Source organism: Thunnus maccoyii, chromosome 12 (genome assembly GCF_910596095.1).
Source record: "Thunnus maccoyii chromosome 12, fThuMac1.1, whole genome shotgun sequence".
NCBI lineage: Eukaryota > Metazoa > Chordata > Actinopteri > Scombriformes > Scombridae > Thunnus > Thunnus maccoyii.
The window spans coordinates 2,717,860-2,744,303 of record NC_056544.1 but is presented as its reverse complement, the minus strand read 5'-3'; the positions used below and the strand labels follow the sequence as shown (position 1 = coordinate 2,744,303).

Here is a 26,444-nt window from a genome sequence, read left to right as displayed (position 1 = left end):
TCTAGTTCGTACCAAATATTTAGTGTAGAGATGGCTAAGTATCTATCCAGTTAGCTGCTATCCATCTAGCATATTGTTTTGCATGTTACACAGCTTTGGACAGACCTAACCATAAAACCAAATTTGAAAATACAGTCTACATTCATTAGTAATGCATCCTTAATAAAAATTTAATCCATAAACTTGTTTTAATTGCCAAAAAAAAGCCTCGCTATGTGACCTATGCCTCACAAATTGTCATAGTATCAAGGTTACAGTTTAGACTGCATTGACCCAAACAATCTAACTGTGACTGCGCAAAATAGTGAAATAGCACTGTACCAAAATCAACTGAATGGAATAATGTCAGCCACAACAACTACAACATGTATTTAAGGGTGCTTTATTTTCCTAATGGTCAGCCTCCATAAAGGATACATTCATTTCTACTATAACGGCCAGTTTACTCCATCATCAGGGCATCTTATAGGGCAACATATCTCATGTTCTTCAAAGGAAGGGCACTTCACAATGTTTTTCTCCCATACAGTTGTAGCAAGTATTACTACACTTGGAAATGAATAATAAACACGTGTGAAGTTAATAGGGGCACCATCTCAATTAATTTAACCTGCAGAAATTTTACATATAAATGAATGTCCATAAATCTCTCTGTGTTTCACAGTATACAGAGTTTTTAAATCTCATGTTCCTGCGCTGGCCATTTGGCTGTTTATCATGCGGCTCCTCTAAACCTTTCAAATATTATAGGACCGAATGGATCGAATTCTGAAATCTCTAGTCTTTTCACGGGGGTTGTGTGATGCTAAAAACAATTTGTCCACTGTTTTACAGACACACGAGTAGGTTACGGCCAGTTTACTGGATTTTGGGCATACTGGGACAAATCCCAGTGAACCATCAAAAAATACATTTTTGGGCTGGTGGACCATCTCTGTGCCTGTCATTCAGGGTGCGCATGCATGTGGCAATCACAGCCGAGTGCCCCCTTTTACACTCGCTGCCAGAAGGGGGAGACAAAAGTCCCACACTCAAGCTTTAATTAGGAGGAAAAATAATTGAATTAAATTAATCAGTCTCATACCTGAAAGTCATGAACTTTGAATACAGGGACTCCATTCTTCTGATATTAAAAAATACACAGATACAATGACTTGGCTATAAATCAAGATATTTTTTTTTTTAACCAAGAAGGGATATTGATGAATGGGAAACACTGAGTATTTATATATATATACAACTAAAATGAATGAATGAATGGATGGATGCATGAATGAATGGGTAAACTAAATTAACAAGCTATTGCCAACAGAATCATGAGGCTCCGCATGCAGCACAAAATTTGTGACTGTGTGGACTGTACGCATAGCAAACACTTTAACTAGGCATGTGCTAGAAAAGCAAACTTTAGCTTACTTGCGTAACCCTGGTTGGAATGCCTGTCCTGTCTACTTTATGTTTTGTATTCCTATCCTCACTAAGCTGTCACTTTTCTTTTTTCAACTTTTTCTTGTTGTTCAGCAACATACAGGAACTGTACTGAAAACAGCCCTGTGTAAAACAATACATGGGGATGTGTTGGTGTGGGTGTGTTGTTTAAAGTGCCAGTGAGACAATGAAATACAATCCAGCGAATCTGGTTGGAGTGACCGGTTATTGAATTTAAATGCTGATCAGAAAAACACTACACAGCGGTTTGTAATACTCACAGACTGGATTTTACAGCTCTGTAAAGTTATCACACTGCAGCCCTGTTTACTTGTGCGCACTTGTGGAACATGTCTGTGTCCATTGACCCCCTAAAAGTATGAATGGAACTGCATCCGCAGTCCGCGGGTAAGTCCACAGCTGTCTGTGGACGCAGATCGCAGAAAGTATGAGAAGGCCTTAACAATATATGTAATAATATCATCCCACATTCCAGACATCAGTGAATTAATTGGTAATTTATGGATATGTCAATATTGTTTTGATTTATTATTTTAAATTATTTCTAATCATTTTTAGCTATCTATTCCTTGCTTTTTTTTGTTGCATCTTATATAGTGTAAAGTGTTTTTTTACTTTGTGTTTTTGTGACGTATGATGTGTATAATGTGATATTGATGATGACTGTCATGCAATCTGAAGACAAATTTCTACTTTTGTGTGACAAAGGTGGACAATAAAGTTGTTTTGATGTTTTACTTTAATTTTTTTTTAATTATTTTCTGTCTGAACACACAATTATACCATTATAGCGCATTGTATAAGTGCCTTGATACAACAACTTCAGTTTCAATTTCTCTAGATATGTGTGGTTTGAATGGGAATTCTGTTGTACAGGACATTTGGCTGAAGTATTTGCTTGTGAACATTACCACAAACCTTTCACAAACTATTAATCATGATTGATTCTTTCTCTGAGCAAAATTGATTTCCTGTAGCCCCCCCCCCCCCCCTCCCCTCACCAAAAAATCCTTTTTAAAGACTGTTAGCATTTCTTGAGCAATGCAGTATACTGGAGGCAATATTCTTCCATTCATTTGCATTTTTGGCATCTAAAATTATTTGCCTTCTTTCCATATGTGGGATCCTCAGGGTGAATGATCTTTGTGTTTTTCAGTCACGATGATGAACCGAATCCATAATTTCCAAATATTTCCACCTTCGTATCCAGCAGCCACTTGATCCAACTGGTAAAAGCCACCCAGAGTAAATGGTTCAATTTAACACTGGAGCAGTAAATCATTCAGCAAACTGATCTATCTGCCAACCCCACTATAATAGGATAAATACATTTGGTACATCTGTGCCACAACCAGAAAGTAGCACTGCACTGCACTGTGTGTTTGTGAGTGTGTCTGTGTGTGAGATAGACAGAGCTGTTTAAGTAGCCTCATCTTCAACACAGAGCACTTCATTCTCCCATTTATCCATGCCAAGAAGGGTGAGGGTAGCACGCCAGGCGGATCCTATCAATTAATGAGATGTCAACAACCATGTCTGCATTATTCATGTGTGAACGCACACACAATCACACACAGCCATTTTGGAAGTCCTCGTTGGACAACGGTTGCTGAGAATGTTCAAATGCTCCTTTAAAGAGTGACTACACACCATCATTTTTTATGCTGTACACATGATCACACAGGTCCATGCAAGTGATTTTTCTTACAATACACATACTGTGAGTAAAAACGACTTTTTCTGTGGGAGGGATGACATTGTTCTACTCAGAACCATGGTTATACAAATTGCCTATAATTTAATTAACTCAACCTGGAGAGTAACATCATGTCAGTCTGAAGATGATACATGGCTCCTGCTTTGAAACACTGACCTCTGAACCTTGAACCTGGTGCATGTTTGAAGGTATGTTTAAATTCTGAATCATTTAGCAACAGGAGGGGCTACAGACATGGGACCAGTGGTTCTAGAACCCTTTGATGCACAATATGGGTAAAAAGTGACCCGACTGAGTTTTTATTTTCTATATCTTTGCAATAAATTAATTTCACCATTCAGTATTCCAGGTATTCCTCAATTAACTTGTTTTTGATCATCACAAATCCTTATTTTCATTTTTCCCTTCTTACATTTTGAATAAAACTCATGTTTGTATCGCCACCCATCTAATGTACAACATGGGTCAAAAATGACCCAAATTCATTCCCTATGTTTTTTCATGCATGGCTGAGTGTTTCTTTGCTATATCTTTGAAATAAATGTATTTTATCATTTCATATTCCAGGTATTCAGTAAACATCTTGATTTTGATTACCACTAATTCACTAATTAACACTCATTATTTTTATCTTTCCTTTCTTACTTTATGAACGAACATAAGTTTTGTATTTCTACATCAACTTTACACACATGGGTCAAAAATTACCCATGTGTATTCACTATGGAATATAATGGGAACCTCTGATATTTGGAACATATTTACTGCAGACAACTATTCACATGCCACACATTTAACAACTCAACATGGCTGCTTTTGCACATCTGATACGTGAAAAAAATCACAAGGATGTCAGTTCATCTGAGATAGTTTAGCTGGTATTGTAGAAATGGGTTTTTGAGTTGTGTTCACTGTTGGTGGGAGTTATGCAACCCTCCAAAGAGTGATTAAGGATCTTTTTTTTCTTTTTTTGTAATTATGGCCTCCACATGTTTGTTTAGCCAACTCGGGAGTATAATAAACTGTGTTGAAATAATTCAGGTTCATTGAAAAAGTCTAGGGGACTGTGTACAGGAAAACAGTTGGAGATAAGAGCCTCAATCAACTACGAATCCCAAACTGCATTACCTCAAAAAAATCAGCCAATCGCAAAGCTTCAAATTCTGGATTTCAAATTCAGTTCATCCGTGGGGCACGGATGAACTGAATCTACATCTGGCAGTGAGTGTAATCTACATTTTTTATTGAAAGAAAATCATCAAACACTTACATAAAACAACACAAATAATGTATCAGCTCAGAATACTACACAACACAAAGACAATGATTCAAACATGTAAGCTATGTAGTTTCAGTGATAGCAGCATCCATAGAAACTACCATGGTAAGGATAGAAAGACTTGAAAGAATCTTTGTAATAAATAACAAATTAAACATCATATACATTCACTGAATGAAGATTATCAAAATAGAATGCACATTTCTCACTAGAAATGTAATGCCAAAACTATCTTGAAATATTGTATTTTTCACTGAAAATAAAAGGAATGTCAACCATTTTTGTTTGTTTGTTTGTTTTTGCAGAAAGAAACTTGACAGTCACATGACAGCGCATGCCTGGCAGGACTTCTGCGCCTACTGGGCTCCACCAACATTGGCTCACTGAAATAAATGGGTGATAAAAGCCTCCTGAACCTACTAGTAGGTTTAGTTGGCCCCTAGTAGCCCATGCATTTGGGACAGATGTGTGATGATAACACCTATTCAATAGGCTGATAACAGTCAAATCGAGTAGCTAACTGGTTTAGAAAGGTAGCGGGTTAGGATTAGTCTTATAACCATTCAGACCAACACAATGCACATTAGCCAACTCTTACGGTTGGACTAGGGTTGGAGGACAACTATGTAACTTGGTGTAATTTATCAGGGAAGTGTATGAATGACACTGCAGACGGAACAACCACAGTGAGTTGCGTCATATGAATAGCTTCAATGCAGGCTGATCACATTTTGAGTAGACAGTTTAGTCAAATACCCCTTTCATATGTGTCTCTTGTATGAAACAGGTATCTGACAGTTAAAGTTTTATTGGGTTTCTTTTGGGTCAACATCAGAAAATAGTGAAAAATCACTATTTCCCAGCACCCAGGTGGACATATTTAAATTGCTTGTTTTGGCCCACCAACAGTCCAAACCACCAAAATATAAAGATTACCATCATGGACGATTAAGAAAACTGACAAATACTGAATTTTTTGCCTCATAAATTACCTAATGAATACAAAACTAAATCCATTGATTAATCAAGTAATTGTTTCAGCTCTTAACAGCAGCCTTTGACACAGTCCTCATCAGCTGTGAAACAGATGAACTATCTAGGTGACGCAAACAAGCCAAACAGCACAGGGCCTTTTAACACCCTGGTGAAGGCTCTGTGCTGGAACACGTTGACTAAACAAAGAGCACTAACTTCCAATTCATCAGATAATGTTGGCAAATTAGCTTTTCACATTTCATTCTCTTGTTATTTGAGCACCTGCAGTAGCTGACTGTTAACAGTACATTCTTTATACATAAAGCGTCTAATTCAGCAGCCTCTCAGCTGATCTATGTCCTCTCTCCCTGTGATTTCTTCTGCTGTATTTCTACACTGCTGCCTTTTTCAAGTCATGATTCCTCGATATTATGTTTTTGTTGTGGTAAAGTGGATTTCTACCACTTTATATCTACAGGAGGTATATTTGTATAACACATTAACATAATGTCAGGAGACCTGGTTTGTAGAAATTGTTCAGTTATACAAAGCTAGTAGAAGAGCAGAAGATAAATATCTGCAGCAGCATGCATAATGAATTATAGCAACATTTAAATTCTACTCCTTTTTGCTCTCTGCTATTTATTGGTTTCTAGAGCATCAATAAAAATATTCACTTTTTGCAAGTTGTATAGGAGCACCCAACCTCTTTAAATAAAATATCTGCTATCAAACATGGACATCTGTATGACTGTCTCAGTTATGTCGAATTAGTTGAATTTGCCTCACAATCTTAAGGGTAACTATGTTAGACAGAACTTTTCTGAAGCCAAGTTCACACAACTCAATTAATTTCAGTGGATTCCCTCGCAGGAGTAAATCCACGCAGGTTTTTCGTGTCAAGTTCAATTTTGGTGAACTCTGCCCAAGTAGCATCACTAAGCAGTAGAGTTGTGAAGTGGGAGGGTTTATTTCAGGCGCCCCTGTTTTCAGAAGTAAAAATCCCATTCATGTTCCCCATATACAATGTTTCGTTACTCATACTTGGAAATCCTCTACAGCTTGGATCAGCATGAAACTCTCTGTTAAATCCCCAGAACAAAAGATGAACAACTGATTTAAAAATCCAGAGTGATTTGGTTTAGTTTTAATTTCTGGCTCACTTTTGTGTCACAATCCTGTGTCTCCCTAACCTGCTGCCACTCCCTAAATGGCTCTCTCCCTCACTCTCCTTGTTTGTGTGTGTGTGTGATTGTCTGCAGGTGTGCTGGAGTCAGAGCAGAGCCACACCAGCTGCACCTCATCACAGTAATCAAGCCCTCTAAAAATACTCAGCCCTGCCACTTCCACTCTGCCAGATCGTAGACTCTGCTACCTGTTAGTGTTACTATGTTTCAAGCCAACTTTGTTGCCAGTTTTGCTATTTAGCATTTAGTTCTTGTTGCATGTGTCCCCAGTATTCATCCTGTTCTCTTGTTCCCTGCAGTCCTGTCTGCTCTGGCTCCGGTCCCTGCCTCCTGTTCCCTGCAGTCTCTTCTTCCCCATAGCAACGGTGGCCAAGGCTCATGGGTATTGTAGTATTGTTAGCCATCCGCCAAAATCACAGACCAAACATGATTTCTCAGAAACGAAATTGAAATAATTGAACTGGTGATCATAATATAAACTTACAGGATTGTTACATTATCCAGGAGAATCCTGTGTTTCTATGTTCAGTAACATTGAGATGATTTAAAGAAATATTTGAAATGGAAATACAGAATGGGGAAAAACCCTTCCGGAACCAGCAGCTCCTCCCACTTCGCAACTCCATAGCAAGCTGTCTCATCAGTGCTGCCTTTGAGGTCATGGAGAGCTATAGAGTCCAAAACGTAAGATGCTATCACATCTTATTAGCTTTGTTGCACTATTCACTTTGATTTAACCTCATTTAGTACAGTAAAATGAACAGTGGTTTGCAGACAATTATGAGACAGGAATTTATGGCACAAAGACATCTTTTGAATAAACTGCTAAGCTAGTGTCCCTTTAAAGACAATAACTTCTAAAAGGGTTAGCTCAGAGAGCTTTATTTTTCCTCCACAATAACTTTTTTACTATGCAAAATGGTGAGCAATTGTGAATAAAACACAAGGGACACCATGCTGACCATGAATTGCAACATACCTGGTTAGTTTCTGTTTGGGGACATTTGTTGCATTCATTTGCTGCCATCTTTCTATTGTCAGCTATGTCATAAAAAGCAGTGGTGGGATGTAACTAAATACATTTACACAAGTATTGTACTTAAGTTCAATTTTTTTGGTGCCTGTACTTGAGTAATTCCATCTTATGCTACTTCATACTTCCACTGCACCACATTTCAAGAGGAAATATTTTACTCCTAACTTCACTAAATTTATTTGACAGCTTGAGGCACTAGTTACCTTTCAATTAAAATTATATATAAAATATAATGACCTAAAGACATGAAGGATGTCAGGAAAAGACACTGAAAAGAATTAAAAACCAAGCCTTTCCCAGCCACAAATGGACAGTTGGAATTAACAACTTTGTTTTTCTTTTCAGATACAAACAGCTTGGACCTGGGTGAACCACCCTCCACTCACTATGTGAGTGTGTCTCTCTCCTCTCCTCTTTTTATTCACAATTAGTACCAAGGATAGTCAAAATGCTACTAAAATGTGTAAAATTATATATTTTGACTTGTCTAACCAATGTTAACCTTTATTAAGATATCCAATATGCAAGTGGATAGCTTTTAAATATTCTGTAGTAAAAATGATTCCCCTTAAAGGTATTATATGTAATTATTCCACATTAAAATGTCTAAAAACAACTAAACAATTTTCAAACCCAGAGAAATCTGTAATTTAATCAAAGTAATGGACTGTTTCATTTGGTCGCATGTCAATGGCGTCATACCTCCTCTATCAAAGAGTAAACACGCACAAGACGCATACGGCAGCGCTGTGTTTGTCCGCTACAATGGTGTCTACCAAAGAGTTACTTACACACATACAAGATAATACATCGGCATTGTGGTTGTTCCACAGAAACTGTTATAAATTGACTTTTATTTAGTTTAAAGCCACATTTTCATGATACATTTAGGTCGCTTTTAACTATATCTTTTGGCCGGAAGAAGGATTTTAGTCATTGGACGTCTGAATCTTAAGTTATCAGAGAAATAAACTAGGCAAATGTTAGCAGCAGCTCGGCTATCAGCCCATACCAGACGTCCGGTGGTCGCTGTACATCGTTGGAGAAAAACAATTTTTTTTTTTTTTTTAGGTGAAACAGCTTTATTCAGTGTTTTTACCTGTAATCTCCGGGTCCGTTTGTTCTGGAGAGGAGGAGATCTATGCAGGTAATTCGGCTCCCGGTAAAAACATCCCGAATGATTAACACTGGAGTAATCCTATCCCGGTGAAGCTGGTTATATAACAACGAAGACAACAACTCCCATGATCCCTTGCTACTTCACACAGTCATCACACTCCATCTTTTGTTATTGTTTTGATTGAGAGACCCCTAGCGGCTGAAATTACATATTGTGCGTTTAATACTAAGTAAATTTAGCTGATAATACTTTTGTACTTCTACTTCAGTAGGATTTCAAATGCAGGACTTTTACTTGTAATGGAGTATTTTTACACTGTGGTAATACTATTTTTACCGAAGTAAAATATCAAATATTTCTTCCACTACTGATAAAAAGGCAAGAAATGTCCAAAAAATGCTAAAACCAAAAACAATCGATCATATGTGTAATGTGAAAGGGATGCTTACAGTAACAAAGTCACTCGTTCTCTTTTTTTATCCGGTTATTTATTAATTCATTCTATCTTTATTTTTGATTCATACTTTTATATCCATGTAACTGCTGTATATATGAATATATTTAGTAAGTATAGTACATATACTATAACTACCTGTCTCTACATCACGATGACTTTAGTTGTATTAAGGGTCCTGTTCACCCCCACAGGTGTTTTTGAGATTTTATTTCTGATAAGACCACTGCTCAGGTTGAAGGTAGGTGGAGCTATGCTGTGAATTATGTGAGATCACCAGACTCCATACACTAATAAGAATGATAAAGGTTGCATTGAATCAAGAGAGATGTAAATCAAACACAGTCTGTACAAACTCAAAATGACTGAAGTCCCCCGTGTGGTAGACCGTGGATGTGCAGGGGCTGTAAGGGCGTGTAAATCAAAAGCCCTTTCTGACAGCAAGGAAAAGAACAGGTGTTACTAATAACATTAACAATGACTCTTTTCTAATCAAGTGACCCATAACAGTGAGCAAGCATGCATTATTAACAGAAGCACCTAAATGGAATACAGCCATCATTCATTCATTCATTCATTCATTCATTGTTCATTTTATTATTTATACCTGTGCTTTCTCTACTGTGACATGTCAAAATGCCTTCAATGAGAAAGGCCTATGGGTCTTAATTAAATCTGAATTATATCTATCTGAGAGAGAATGAGACAGATTTTTTACATTAACAATGGATCATAGCCAACCATGGACTGCTACATACCTGGTTGGCTTCTGGTTGGGGGCATTTGATTAATTCATCTCTTGTCATCTCTCTATTGTCAACTATGTGATAAAAGGGCAAAAATATGTTTAAAAAATACTAAAAACAAAAAAAGTGTAATGTAAAAGGGATGCTTGTATTAACAAAGTCACAGAGGATTATCAACCAACTCTGCAGCTCTACAGAACATTTTAGCCCCCATAGTTTTGTTCATTTGGTTATTTATTAATTAATTCTATCCTTATGTATATTGCATTCATTATTAATTTAGTCAAGTTCATTAAATGTATTTATATCATGGCCCATGTAAAAATACATTAATCTCAAACAAAGAGTTTTGAAAGGCACAGACAAATGATGTCGTCCTGCTGATTTGGGGGTTTAAAATAAATTGACTGAGTGGTCTGAATATTTCACAGAACTTTCTATAGAATGTCTACATTTTTCTGTTAATCTCTACAACAATCTGCAGGTGATTTTTGTTGTTCAATAAAGCCTTTTCTTGCCCAAAGCCAGTTCTAAACTCAACTGTTTCTGCATTCAAAGTTGTGTCACTGCTGTACAGCCTCTGTTCCAGTAGTCAGCTCTAATAGCTTTGACAACAAAACTGTGTAAATGAAACTATGTTTTTGCATGTGAGGGTTGTGTATATAAGATGTGTGTCTGTGCTTTTATCCATGCAAAGGTATTTCTTTTTTCTCTCACATTCCTTGTGAGTTAATATAGGCTGATATAGATTCTCAAATGTATTTTTCAAACTGTGCAGTGCAACAGCGCACAGCCATAATGTTAGGTGTTTAAGTTAGCTTGAACAATGTGCTTTTGTGGTGAAGAATGTAACCCTTTTATAGCTGTCAGAATTTTAAGATGTGAGCGAGATAAGCTGTTTAAGTTGTGCACGCGCACACATGACACACAGTGTGTGGCCACTTGTATGAATGGTCCGCTCAGGCCATTCTTTCATTTCGCAGGGTGATTCAGTTTGGCACTTAAAAAGAAAAAAAGGGAAAGGAGAGGGTTGGAAAAAAACAGTGGTTGACAATAGGCGCTGTGTGGAGAGAAGTTGTTGCCTGGAGGCTGAAAGAAACCACTCTGACTCCCAGGAGAGATGTTCCTTTTTAAAGCAAACTAGCGTCTAATTGGAAACATCACAAGGGTCAATATCATATCGGGGATCTGCCAAAGAAAAAGCTATGTTCCATTCCTCAAGGCCTGGACAGATGGCTTTTCCAACTCAGCTACAACTAACTGTGGCAGCCAGAGATATGAAAAAGAAGACACACTGATTTGACTTTGTTTTTTTCATTTTTATTAGCTGAGTACACAACAGGCTCAATACAAGCTTACTTCTTCTAAGAAGTACTCCTGCAGAACAGTTTTCACAAAAACAACATAAAACCCCAAAACATAGAGAATCGTGTTGCAATTTATTGAACTAAACCAAATGAAAAAGGACAAAAATGTTGATTTTGTTTAATCAAAGTTTTCATCGTCAATTGATCATTTTTTTGAGATCCTGCTGTTCTCTTCTTGACTTTTCTAATTCGAGAAAAAAACATCCAGCTAAACAATACATTTCAAATTATGCTAGACGTCCATTCTGTCTGACTTTCTTTGTTTCATCTCTCTGCCCTACAGTATCTGTGTTTGTCAATCTGCTTCAGTGCAGAGTAGGGTTTGTGTGATTTTGTTATTAGTGGGTGGGTTCATGGCCACTCTGCTCACGTGCGAACACTACTATTCAGTGGAGCACAAAATGTTTGTCTGTACATGGAGTTGGATTATTCATTTTCTCAAATAGAAATTTAACTAACCTGGAGGTTTGTTTGTTTAAAGGCCTGGTTATACCAGGATTTAAAACTGCAAAATTTTGTAGAAAATTCAATTAATTCCAATGGAATCTGAGAGTCCAAAATAGCTGTTATTAGCTGTGTGCATTCACTTTTATTTAACCTCCTCTGTTGGAGTAAACAATGTTCAAATCAAAAACACAGAAAAACAGCCCTGTTGTGTGTGTGTGTGTGTGTGTCTCTATGTGAATGTGCCTTCATTTGCATGAGTGGCAGCATGTGGTCGTAATGGTATGGTTTTTGCAAATATATGCATTGCATTTTTGGTACTTGATGCTCGTTTTGACATCACTCTTGCTACGGTAGAATCAGCACCTCCTTCTTGTGGGCGATGGGTCAGGAGAAGCAGCTGGGCGGGGGGGAGCGCCTGCAGAGGTAGGGTTTGCATCCTCCTGCACATTCACAACCATGCTGGCAGAGGCTGGCGTGCGGTGAAGAGCCTGCCGTCCTTTGATGGGAGGTGTCACTAGCTCCCTCCTAAGCTCTTCTAGGAACAGCCTCCTCCTGTGGCACTCCCCCTGATTCCAGGCTGGGTTGATCTCAGTCCACAGTACAAATGAGTCCGGAGACCTTCTGTCATCTCAAGTACCACACGCTTGCCCTGATTTTTTTCGGGCTGTCCATCAGCAGGTTTGCCAGTGTATATTTGCATATTCCAGGCGTAGCTGGTCCTGGCATCGCATGCTACCCAGATTTTTATTCCATATTTCCCTGTTTTACTGGGCATGTACTGTTTGAAGGCACAGCGACCTCTGAGGGGGACCAAGCGCTCATCCACAGTCACATCAATGCCTGGGTTATACAGCAGCGGCAGGTGACACACCCACTTGTCCCACACATCTCAAATGGCAGCAAAGTTTGTCTCGTTCACGGCGTGCTGGTCTTGTGTCCCGATCATCAAATTGAAGGACCCTTGAGATGATATGAAAAATCTTGAGAGGCATAGTAGCTCGAAAAATTGCCCTACCAGACTGGGCATGCCATAAACTAGCTGCTGCTTCTTTACTGGATCGGTATACGCCAGCAAGAATCAACAGACCCAAGTATGCCTGTAAGTCTATTTGGTCCATCTCACTCCACTTGTTGCCATATACACGTCGCCCCTCTCGGTTTGTCATCTCCAGAACTACTCTTTCAATTGACTCTGGCAGAAACAGCTCAAAAGTGGACTTTATGCCATCAGCACGAGACAGTGCATACCTTGTTGGTCCTCGTGGGCTCCTCTCTCTCTCTCTGCTCCCAACATGCGTCGTCTGTCACTGTAGGGATGGAAGACCAGAGCAAATTTCCATCCTTTGACTGGAAACCATATTCCATCTCAGCAGGTTCTTCTTCTTCATCAGCTGATTCTTCCTCCTCCTCATCAGTTGAAGCATGATCCTGATCATGTTCAGTGTTGTCCTTTTCTTCTGACACGTCGTCTTCTACTTCTACAGGTTCCTCCTGGTGTCTCTCCTCCTCAACAGGGTTCCAAATGAAGTCAAGAACCTCTGATGCAGTATAGTGCCTCTTCATTGTGCTGTCTCAGACTTAAATGTAAAAAGCCCCAAGGAAGCTGTACTTGTGAGCTCAGTTTGTTTACTTGTTGTTGTCTTGTCCCCATGTAGGGAAAGGCATATGAAATGAGTGATGTGAACAGGTCTACATATCTGTAGCTTTCTGTAGCTTCGAAATTGTGTGTGTGTGTGTGTGTGTGTGTGTGTGTGTGTGTGTGTGTGTGTGTGTGTGTGTGTGTGTGTGTGTGTGTGTCTGAAAGCCCCATATAGGGAAAGACAAATCACAGATTTTGATGAAATCAGGTTTACACACCTGTAGCTTTGAAGTTTTGTGTGTGTGTGCGTGTCCCAATAGTCTGACCTATTCCTACATTTCAACACCTAACAGTGGCCGGGTCAAATTTGACCCGGGAAGACCACAGATGCTGTAAATTTTTATAAAACACCCACAGTTTAATGAAATTCATTAATTTTATTTGTGAAGACCATAGTCAGGAACCATCCATGTTATTTTCAGGCAATTCGATTAAAGAAAACCATATTTCTGATATAAAAATATTTGAAAAGGGGTCAAATTTGACCCGAGGACAACAGGAGGGTTTAACATTTATTGACACGCTCCAGTACCAGACTAGAGAGACTAGACAGTTAAATGTATTTATGTTAACATTAGTTTACTGGGATATTAAATTTTCTTTCACTTACTCACTCACTCACTCACTCACACACACACAATTTTCAGATACAGCTAGATACAGTGTAGTGCTGCACTGTTCTGTCTGTCTTTTTCTCCAATGTTTGTTTCAATGTGGTCATAGATGTGGTTGTCTGTATTGGTGTATTTCTCTACACTGAGCTAAAAATGAAACAAGTGCACATAAATTTGTTAAATAAATATTAACACTATTTACTAATATTTATTTTTAATATGTCTTGATTTAAATACATATTAACAGGATTTATTTGCAACACATAAATAAACATAGGCCTTATGGTTGATAGATGAACCAATCGGTCTCTACCTTAACAACAAATCTGGATTCTCACACTGTCTATATGGTCCTTAATATAGATGAACTTTTGTAATATAACAAAATAACAAAACCGACTTATGGGGAATTCATTTGCTCAACCTTTAAGCCAAATCAAGACAACAGTTTGACTTATACATGAATCAGTCAGATGAATGAGGAATCAGCATTTTGTGTTTCATAATAACTGAAACTATCTGTCAATTTTAGTACTGCTACTACTTGTAGCTTTTGCAGAGGCAGAGCTACCTCATAACATACTGGGCTGATTTTTTTCTTATGAATGTCGTAACAATGTGCAGATTGCATTTGCATCTGCTGAGATCTGATCGCAATGCGAGCCCGACTATCTCCAGATGTGGTCTGGCTGATCTGATCGCATTCCAATCACAATGCATTCTGAGTGCATTTACACCTCGCATTAACATGTGTTTTTCCTTATCCAGATAACATATCTAGTTGCAAATTGCATTTTAATGCCAGGTGTAATTATCATATTCCAAACTTGCTATTGTGATACACATCTAGCAATATTTGAAACATTTATTCAAATAGTTTTTAATCAGTAGATGTGCTAATGTTTTGTGATTGCGATTACGGTTTAAATTCCATATACTCATGACTTATTTTGGTTTTATCTAGTAACTGAGCTTCAGCAGCGGCAGAAGCAGCAGCAGTAGCTGGGGATATAAACCATGGTGACAGAAAACAAATCACAGGGGCTGTAGAACACTGCACTAATCATTACCACTGTGCATCTGAGTTCTGTAGGGCTTCAAAGGGACTTCCAGCCATTTTAAGGATTCACATATGCTATTTCTGTAACACAGGACACTTCTGTCAATACTTAGGAAGATGCACCACTTTTCTCTGTTGCTGATGAATGGATAACTGGCCCTAGAATTTGTCACTGGGGTATACAATCTGGGACACTGTATTTGCTGAGTTCCAGAACCAAAACAAGGTTTAACTTTTTAGCAATACCACTCTATAAACTTTTTCATTTTGTTGCAACAGGTAACCTATGGCTTCACTAAGTCTCATTTATTATCTATGGAACTGCTCCTGATTTTACCTCGCAGTCACCTATCAATTTCAAGGGTTCTCTCTGAGATTTCCAGCTTGATAAAACACTGACTAAAGGGTTTGAGTGAACGCAAATAACATTTGTGAATTCCTAAACTGACTATCATTCTTTCTAAATTTAAGTTCGGAAACTGGAATCTGAACTGAATCTGAACTCTGAATCTGATTCATTTTTTATTATTCATTCTTATTCCATGTCTTCTGTTACTTAAAATACTGTTATTAATCCTTCATTTTCCCTGGAAAATATCAAACACCTGGGGTTAATGAATGCATTGTAATATAGTAATGGGGTTTTAAATGGTTTCATTGGGGTTTCTGTACAAATTAATGTGTTTTTACATGGTAGAAACACATTCAAATGTTAAAAGTAACATTACTGGTACAATCTAATTTTTACCTTAAAACAGCCTTAAAAATTAAGCTCCTTTAAGGTACCTATTAAGAGGTACATACCTTTAATCTTGTACATTTTAAGAGTTTCTTACCCCTTAAAGCCCTTTGCACAGATAATAATAATAATAATGTATTACAATCCATTAATGTATCCATTAATTGACCCAGAATCTAGGGCAAATGTATTAAATATCTGAAAACTGAATAAGAATTCCCTTAATGCAGTAAATCCATTAAAAATAGCTTAATATGTCACAATCCATTAATCTTTCCCTCAATTATCCCCTTAAAATCCCACTACAAATACCTTACCTACCTTACTATTGATGACAGAATGAATGGTGTTTGTAATTTCACACTTTGACAATTGGAAATGTTAGTTACCTACTATAACTAGCTAGTGGATTTATCCCTCGCTCAGCACTGAAAAAAATTTAGTCCATCGGGATACGGTCGAAGCAGGATATGGTCCATGCCACACCGGGTCCGTCCAGTACCACAAGCACAAATGCACCTACTTTGCAACAGTCTATATCCAGCCACTGTGTCATGCTTAATAGCGCATCACAGATTCTTGAATGAGCCCCAGTGGCACAGTATAGTAGATATTTACTATTCTCCCCACAAGGATGAGGGCTGGGCACAATAAACCTACTGCTGTGAGGAAGCGGATACAAAGGTTACTCACTGTAACAGTCCAGCGAGGAACAGTGTAGGGGAAAAAGGCAGCTCTCCATGTGTCTACATGCAGGAGAGAGAGCGCACAATTGAATCCTCCGATATCCATCACTCTGACACCATGCTCAGTACAGAGTGAGTCATAGAAAAGCGGGAGACATCCCACAGATAAAACTGAAATGAAAACAGGGGGAAGACCAGAAAGCTGCAGTGCAAATATCTTCTACTGTCATTCCTCTGTGCAAAGCCATGGAAGATGAAATTCCTCTACTGGAATACGCTCTGACGCCCTCTGGGGGGATCGATCCCAGCAGAAAGATACGCCTGTGAAACAGCCTCGCACAGCCAGTGTGACAGGTGTTGGACAGGAAGGCCCTGATATTGCTCCCTATAGTGCACAAACATGGCAAGTCAGTGCCCGCACCCGGCAGATGAGATGAGACATCTCAGACATCTCCTCAGATGTGAGGAAGGAGGGGAAGAAACCCTCTAAGGTTATCCCCCTCGACCTGAAGGAGCTAGTGATGCTTTTAGGTGTAAAAGCCAGGTTCAGGCACAAGATGGCCAAACTTCCATCACCCTGGATCTTGTGACATGACAGAGCCACAGTAAGAGCAGATAAATGAATAACTCTCTCGGCAGAGGTCATTCAAAAGCAGCACTGTTGGCAAAGGCTGAAAAGGAGCTTTAAGTAGCGCGCGTAAAACCAGCGCCTAATCCCATTGAGGAGCTAAAGAAAGAGACACTGGCCGATGTCTCTGCACTCTCGCAATGAACAGCAATCTGTCGCCAGCATAAGTCTTGACTGTGCTGAAGGCCAAATTCTTGTCCACTAGAAGTTGAAGGAACAACAGCACATGAGGCAGGGGGCATGCAGTGTGGTCCATGCCCCTCTCCAAGCACCAACGCTGGAAAGCTGTCCTCTTGGCTGTGTAAGACATTCTGGTAGAAGTGGTCCATAAAACCTTGAATAGTGCATACAAGATCCTGAGAGAGGCCCAGCCTCTCTAAATGTTCCTGTTCAGTGGCCAGACCCACAAACACTGGCCTATCATCAGGTAATTCCCAAGCGGCAACCTCCAGGGCTGAAAAATGAAGCCAATGCGGAAGTGCCAAAAACTGCAGTTCCTTGAATGGCCACTTGAGGCTCCAAAAGCGAGTCAATCTCCATAGACCTCCATGTTAAAATGCCCAACTTTACAGCAGAAATAAACATGTTTACAGCCTGGTACGAAAAATGGTTTGGGTCACTATATCTTATAGCTAATTTCCCCTTTCATGACAACTGTACGGGGGGTGAATTTTTTTATAACTCACCCGTTTAAATTTTATTAAGCCGTAAAGTTATGCATAATGAAGGACATGGCTGCTTTGAGTGACAGGTCCGCCAGTTGCTAGGTGGCTTGTTTCAGCCATTCGGCCTACCTCTTTGCCCATTTTTGATTGGCTGGGAGTTAGGCAGAGTCACGCACTGCCAAGATGGCGATGGCTGGAGAGGCTCGCTTTGAACTTCAAAACCACCCTTCAGAAACCAACGGTTGACGTCACAGTAACTACGTCCATATTTTTATACAGTCTATGGTAATTCCTGATTGCTCCCTCTGCTTGAGAGAGAGCATCTGCCACAGGAGTTCCCGTGGGTGACCTGACATCGGCCGCTGCAGGCATGGAAACTATGATGTGCCTGTCCACTCTGGGGCTATCAGAATCACTGATGGCTGTTCTTCCTGCACTCAGTCAGCAGAACTAGTGGGATGGCATACAGAAGCACTCTGAGCAACAGCAGATGCACAAACACATCCATTCCCAGCAGAGGATTGTCCCACATGCTAAGGGAGGAAGGGAGAACCAGAGAGCACAGTGTGTTTCCGTGTGCAGCAAACAGGTCCACCTCAGTTCTGGTGAACCTGCTCCAAATCTGTGAGGCCAGGTTGGGATGGAGGCTCCAGTCCCCCTGACGAGGGCCCCTCCTCGATATAATATCAACCCCCCTGTTCAGCTCACTGGGGAAATACATTGCTCTGATGCATGCGTGTGTGTGCCCCAGCACAGCAGCCATCTGGCTATGTTCAGGAGCTGCGCTGACCACACTCCTCCCTGGCGATTTACGTGGGCTGCCATCACTTTATCGTCTGTGTGGAGCAGCACATGCTGATTCTGCAGCAGTGGGGCAAAATGCTATATCACTTTCCACACAGTGAGAAGTTCCAGCATGTTTATGTGTTCCCCCACCACCTGTGATAAACACATATCTCCCCACCCTGAGAGAGATGCATCTGTGAACTCCGGACTTAGGACGCAGGGATTTCTCCAGTGGGCCAAATCGGGACCCACAGAGGGAGGGATGGAGACCATGCATCTCTGTTGAGGCATGGGATCGATGCGTAAGTGCAGCCATCTCATGTGGAGAAGGCCAAAAGGAATCATGACGTGCCCCGCTGACATCATGCCCAACAGCTGCGTGATGGAGCTGTCACAAAATTTTGAGGCATGACACGGCGGAGGAGTGCCTCCACTGTCTGCTGAAAGAGGAGGGCTCTCATGCTGACTGAGTTCAGTTCCACGCTCAGATAAACGACTTCTGGGAGGGGAGAGGAGAGCTCTTTTTCCAGTTCATCATGAAGCTGAGGCTCGACAGATGCAAAACCAACTTCGTTATCTGTAACATGGCTTCCTACATATAGTGAGCCAGCAATAACAGGTTGTCCAGATAAAACAGTATACTCATCCTCATCCTGTGTAATGGCGTGAGAGCCATCTCCACACATTAGGAAAAGTTACATGGGGCCAGAAAGTATCTAAACAGGAGACAGTTGTACCGGTACTGAATCCCCTGGAATGAGAAACGCAGGAATTTTCTGTGTTTTGGGATGATGGAGGTGTGAAATTACACATGCTTCAGGTCTATGGAAGTGAACCAATCACCCTGGTGAACACATTCCAGCACTCGCTTGATCATCAGCATGTGAAACGGTCTGTCTATTATCAATTTGTTGAACAGAGATAAATTGAGAATGGGTCTCATTTCCCCCGGAACCAAAAGATAATGGGAGTAAGAATGGAGAGTAAGTATGAGAGATTTTCCTCTCCTGGGGAACCCTAGAGATTGCATTCTTCATTAGGAATTCCTGCAGCTCTGACTGGAGAGTAAGGCAGCGTTCTTTGGATGACAGGACAGTTTCCAGTATCCCATTGAACCGTTTAGGGGGGGGACTTCAGTGTATAACCTTTGCTGATCAGTCTGCTCATCCAGCCGTCCACTGAACATACGCACTGCTACTCTGTAATGCTCTGAAAGCGGGCGTACATGTATTTGCTGTGCTGGGGTTACCATGGAAACGAGCCAGTCCAGAGCCCTCACTGGAGTCGGAAGTGCATGGAGAGCTCAGCTCAAAAGGGCTGAGTGGTGGTCCTCAGAGCTGGGTGCTGCCGGGGGAGTGCGTAATGCATGGAGACAGCAATGTCATGTAGCCGCAGTTTAGGAGGAGAAGGCTCGTAAACATGACATTCAGGTGCATGCTCCTACCCACCAAGGGATGAGAGAAGATACTGAGCACAGACAGAGGTGTGTGTGTGCACCGTCCACATGAAGCGCAGCAACAACGCTAGTGGGCTCATTATCACACATTTCGTCAGACTGTGTGGGGAAAAACTGTGAGTGTGTGACAGAAGAAATGTACTGCTTTGATGATGAGAGTCTGTGCTGCATATTAACGAAGAGGTTATGGGCTGCTGGCTTACACAGTGCGGGTGATGTGTGTTTAACAGCTACTGCTGTGTTGGGAGAGTCAAGGGTAGACTGTTTTTCCATGGGAAAAATGCTCTTTAGGAGATGTTTCAGTTTTATTTCAAAACAATCATCACCATAAGCATTTCAAGAACACACAACCCCAACACCCATCATTGTCTCCTGCTCTGCTTCCTTGGAGGCTCGAGGAAGGACCAGGAACAGGCAATGCAGCTGGTCTTGGAGCTCCGCTGAAGTGCCCTCTGTGAAGTGGGAAAAACCAGCTGAGGTGACAGTAGAGGCGGAACAGCTGCAGGGGGCGAGACGCAGCCCTGGCTGCCACGGCAGGACATCTTTGCTGTTGGTGCTGATTGCATCAGTCATGGCAGTCCTGTCCTTGGCCTAGGGGGTGCAGCAAGCACAAAGCAGGTTGAGCCCAGGTGACATGCCATCTAATGTTTTCCACCTCCTCCACCACCAATTTCATGGTGTCCACCATGGAGTGGAAACACAACCCGAACAACCTATCTGGGCTGATGGGTGCCTCAAGAAGATCCTTCCTCAATGCCTTGGAGGACTGCTGGAGCCAGAGGTTCCTGTGGACCATTGTCTACCAAGCTGCAATCCTAGCCTGGGAGATGGTGACAGAAGCACACAGGATGAGGGTAGCACTAGCAGCCTTGCTGACCTCCAAGGCCCCTTCTGGAGACATTGTAGAAGACCGAGCAACCAGCTTTGTGAGGGAGAAAGCCAGCACAGAGATGTTATTGGCTGCCACCAATGCTTGGAAAGCGCACTGGTAAGCCCGGTCTGACAGGCGGGCAGTCAGTCCTTGGAAGATAGCAGGACCGGGAACTGTCCAGACACCGTGTTGGCCCATCCCACACCAAAGAAAGTCATCAGGTTGGGCTCCAGAGGAGGAATGGGAGGACAGCCATGCTCCATAAATTCCTCCACCTTGCTGATGGGGACACAGGTGGAAACAGGTGCTTTCAGGTTCTTCTGCCACTGCCCCCTCCTGGTATTTCCTGATGGCCGGAAAACAAGGCCACACGGGATCTCATCTGTCCACCTGGACCAGTGGAAAATCCCTGCTCATCTCATCTGGGGGAGCGGCTTCCTGCGCCAGCGGTACCATGAGATTCCCATAGGCAGCTGCCTTCTTAATAATCTCCTGGAGCTCATGAAAGAGACTTCCAGAAGGGCAGTTGAGGTGGAGAAGGGGACCCCAAGGTCCCTTGGGTGAGCACAGAGCGAGCTGCCGTAGAACTCCAGCTCCCCTGTTGGGGAGAGGGAAGCTAGGAACGACCCCAGCCATCCATAGATGGAGGGAGCGGAGTCATTCGACTCCGACACTTTGAGCAAGAGGTCCTGTATGTCCAGAGGATCGAGTATGAGTCCCATACCAGCCAGACATCCTTGGCCACAGCAGCAAAAGCATCTGTTCTCCACTGTTTCTCGGCCACCAGAAGGGGGACAGGCAATGGGGCTGGTCGACGCCTGTGGTGTGAGAGCCAGGCCGGTGTGCTCTGGTCCTAGGCATGCCTCACAGCGGACATGTAGGTCAAAGCTCAAAATGTAGCCAGTCTGACATGCCTGGAAATTCTGGACACCACTCTCTGTAGAGGACATAGTTGCCCTTTAGGGGATCTATTTCCCTTTAGTGCTTGCAGTGGTAGCTGGAGAAAAATGGGAAGCGAGACCATAAGTGGGGCCCATCCTGCAGGTGGGCATGGACTAAATTTCTTTCAGTGCGTGCGGGCATGCAAGGGATAAGCCCACCAGCGATAGCCTTAGAGGGTGAAGCCTATACAAAATAGAATTGAATTTGTTTAATGAATATCTAAAATAGAGGTGATTTTCATCCATATGCAAATTAATTTTGCTGCATAGAAACCGAGCAGATGTCTGAAGAGCTCCTGGTGTATTCAGCCATCCCAGTGCAGAGCAGTAAATGCTAGTTAGTCCACATGTCTTCAGTAGCCTCCTGATGTGCTTAGACATTTGACCTTGAGGTATGTGTGTGTTTCTGTGTGTTTTTCTGCATGTGTGTGTAAGAGATAGAAAGAGTAAGAGACAAGACAGAGTGACAGCTGACAGCCCTGCAGGCAGTCAAACAGCAGACTCCCCACAGCGTGACATCCTCCAGTCAGCAAGCTCCGACACACACTGCGCCTCTTCATGTGTGTGATTGTGTATTTAATATCGTTCTTCATTCTTGACCCTTGTCTCTTGGAGACTCTAAAGGCTCCAAGACACAAGAGTTCAAAATACATGTGATGCTTTACAAATAGACTTCCATACTTGTTGTACTGCTGCTCCACTTTTGCTTCATTCCAGATAAATTGTGAGATAATCTTAGCTTAACAGCTACTGTTCCAAGTAAGATGCAGAGTTGGTCTTAGATTATTTGTCTTTCAGCCTCTTTTTGTGCAAGTTTGTGTCTCTCTTCATATCACTAATGCGGTGGTATTGTCAAATATCATGTTTGGAGCCAAACCAACAATGAACTGATGTACTTACAAGTATTGTGTGTGTATCCAAAGTCTCATATACGTTATTACTCTGTGCTGTAGACCTCTGTTTTTGTACAAAAACTATTGAAAAACATGTCATTGAGCCACACTGCTGCACTGGGTGACATGATCCTTCATTATGAAGTGAGGTACTGTGTTTATAACTGACTGAACAATATCTGTTCATTTTATTATGCAGATTCAAGTTTAAAATAATCTGAAGCATGTTTTTTTAATTAAACACTAGGGTAAATTCATCTATGTGTAAATGTTTTTTTTTAAGAATTTGCATTTTCAAATGAATTTTAAATATGCTGATGAAATGAAATATGCTGTGAAACACTACAAATATCAAACTGACTTTGTGACTCTGTTCAGCTACATTGTATGATCATCTATCTACACTGCCAATGATTACACCTTCTGCTGGACACATTCAAATACTTCCACTCTTATTACAGGTACATCAGTATGAACCAGCGCACTGATGAAATTTCTGAACAGTTGGAACAATAGTTCTTCACCACACTAAAGTAAAGCTCATTAGCGTGTGAGAGTTATGTTGAAGCGCTGCAGGAGTTTGCAAAGACAAAAAATGAACAGAAGAGTACAACATATTAATAAAGGAGGAGAACAGAACATTCTCCAGAACATCAGAATATAAGAGAATTTGCTCCTCAATACTGACGGCACTGCGATGGTTCACTATTATTGACACTCCAGACTGGAGTGGTGGGCTCTTTGGGATGCATGATGTAAAGTGAGGTTTTTCAATCATTCATTTTAGAGAGAATGTAAAAAGAAGTGATTAGAAATGGGGAGAGGTAGAAGTGGAGATAGAGAGAGGGTATGAGACAGAAAAAAAGCAGACAATGAGAGAGTCCGAGTGATTGAGAAGAGGAACAAAGACTGACTCAATTTACTCATAGCAAGATGAGAAATTAAGAGAGATGTGCTTCTGCCAATTACGTGTCCTATAAGTAATGCAAGTGAGCTCATTAGCTAAAGGGCTGAGTTTTCCACAGCGGGCCTCTCCACGCTGAGTTTCAGTGCTCTTCATTGAATGGCTTTAGATATTTTAATAGAGACACCCCACACAGCTCAACCATTGAGAGTCCACTCAAGAGTGCTGTTTTATAATGGCCCCTATTTGGACTCATTACAGGCAGTACCTTTTAATGCATAGTGTTGTACTTAAGGTAAGGTAAGAGCCAGGCTTTGTTGCAGAGCAGTGACTGCATTGTATGTGTATTGTACTGTCAGGAACAAAAAGGTGGTGAGTAATATGTGAGCGTGTGACAGAAAATGGATTTTCAGTGCAATGGGTCTTGATGGCTAATAGAAGGTCAATGTTTAGTGAGATTCCCATAATGGCAGCAGCACTTTCAAGTCTGAGATGCAGACAGTTGTAAACACACACAGGTTTAGCTGTTAGAAAAATAAAGTTTTATTTTTGCTTGTGCTGTAATATGATGTTACTGTGTTCAAGTTGTAAACATTAATTTCCTAGCTGAGCCTACAGCTAAACATAGCTCATGGTCAAAAAGCACATCAGCTATATGATACAAAGTGATTTGAATCATAAGTGGAGAAGCCCCCCGGAGTTGAATCTCATTTTGTTAGTTAAATTACCGCATTTTATATTTTAGTACTCTCATTGCGTAACAGCACAGCAGATTATAAACTTCTACAACCTTGAATTCAAAATCAACAAACTACAAAACTAACAATCGGATAGCTTCGGATACCCCCTGACACATTTGTGACATCAGATTTCTTAAAGTTTCTGAAACTGACGATCCAACATTCACTCCCACTTCACACAGCTGAACAATCATGATATATAAATGGGAATGAAGCCAGGATTGGACTTCTCTCTCTTGCTCTCCTTTCATATCAACAATCTGGTACAATGCTATGAATATCTTCCAGGACAGACTGTCTGAAAATATGTTCTGTTATCCCCATCCCCCCCCCCCCCCCGCTTTTCACTCCACCTTTCAGCATGAACGTTTGGAACAACTACCATATAAACTAGGGATGCAAATTATAAGCAATTTCCTTCATTGATAGTAGGCCACGTTAATTATCAATAGCCAATTAATTGTAAAATATATATGATTTAAAAATAAAATAACAGCAAACAGCTGCATCTTAGCTGCATCAGGACATAAATCCGAAGTGGTAACCTCTGCAGCTGAAAAATGAAGCCAATGCCGAAGTGCTCAAAACTGCAGTTCCTCGAATGGCCACTTGAGGGTGGCTCCAAAAGCAAGTCAGTCCCCATAGACTCCATGTTAAATTGCCCAAATTTACAGCAGAAATAAACATGTTTACAGCCTGGTACAAAAAAATGATTTTGGTGGCTATAGCTTATTTCCCCTTTCACAACTGGGGGGTGATTTTTTTAAAAACTCGTAAAGTTATGCTTAATTAAGAACGTGGCCACTTTGAATAACAGGTTGCTAGCCGCTAGGTGGCTTGTTTCAACAACGGGGCTTCATTCAGCCCACCTCAGCTCCACCTCTTTGCCAATTTTGAATTAGTTGGGAGTTAGGCGGAGTGAAGCACTGCCACGAAGGTGACGGCTGGAGCTGCCCTGACATTCATATTTTTTTGCAGTTTATGATAAATCCACATAGCAAAATTAGTCTGGCCCAGTGACGGGCCACACAGCACACACACTTGGCTCAAATACAGCAATGAATTATGGTCGACGGGTGGTCCAGATCTGGTAGCCAGAACATGGGTCACATATGGCCCATGACAGAGCCATATCTCAGCCACCTGTATGACCATAGCTGGCCCTGTTCTGGCTCAGTTTTGGACCAGACAAGTTTCAGCACTGGTTCCAGATGTAAGCCTCAACTAAACCTTAAGCAAGCCATTTCATTAATACATACACTTGGCATATTTGGCCCAGATGTAAAATGCCTCAATGACGACAGAGTTATGAACAAAAATGTAACATCACCTCTTTTCCAAATCCCACCCACTTCAAACCAGCGAGAAGAGCTCAGGGAAAAACACAATCCCAGAAATCCCTCAAGGGAAATAACCTCAACTTTTTTAACTTTGGCATAAAGTGTGTGTTCATCAGTGACAGTGAGAAGCTGGCTTAGAAAAGATGTTTTCAGGGCCTTACAGTTTGCACAGTATGAGGCAATGAGCTAGGACTGCAAGTAATGATTACTTTCATTATCAGAAAATATGGCATTCACAATTTCTTAGAGGCCAAGGTGATATTTTCAATTTGCTTATTCTAGTGGTCGAATATTTTAAGATGTTGAATTTACTGTCAAATATGATGAAAACAGCAAAACAGTAAGTCCATGAACCAGATGCACTCTGTACACAACTCTTGAACATCTATTCCATGTGTCAGTCCATGAACCAGTTGTTCTCTGCACACAACTCTCGAATGTCCATGCCATGTTTCAGTCCATGAACTCTCTATCCTGCCACCATCTCCATCCAGAGCCAGATGTAGCCATCTTTTGTTAGTAGAATCTATTTCTTGGTTCCAGATGTTAAGACGGTTACACCTCACAGCAGCTAAAACATACATGCACACATGGTTTAACTTTTTGTATCACCAGCTAATGTGGCGACTGGATTTTAAAGGACAGTTCCACTAAAACTGAACCCTGGCCCTATTGACAGACATTCTGGTGTGATATTTACAGGTA

General features: G+C 41.0%; 2 long non-coding RNA genes across 2 annotated transcripts in view; one reads left to right on the top strand and one right to left on the bottom strand.

The window, feature by feature from the left end:
• Positions 1 to 26,444, bottom strand: part of LOC121908625 — a 74,266-nt gene that overhangs the window by 5,745 nt on the left and 42,077 nt on the right. The gene's annotated exons all lie outside the window — the stretch shown is intronic.
• On the top strand, positions 6,596 to 8,205 carry LOC121908624. Its single transcript, XR_006099279.1, has 4 exons — positions 6,596 to 6,797; positions 6,907 to 6,989; positions 7,181 to 7,291; positions 7,989 to 8,205. It is a non-coding gene; the product is annotated as an uncharacterized LOC121908624 (long non-coding RNA).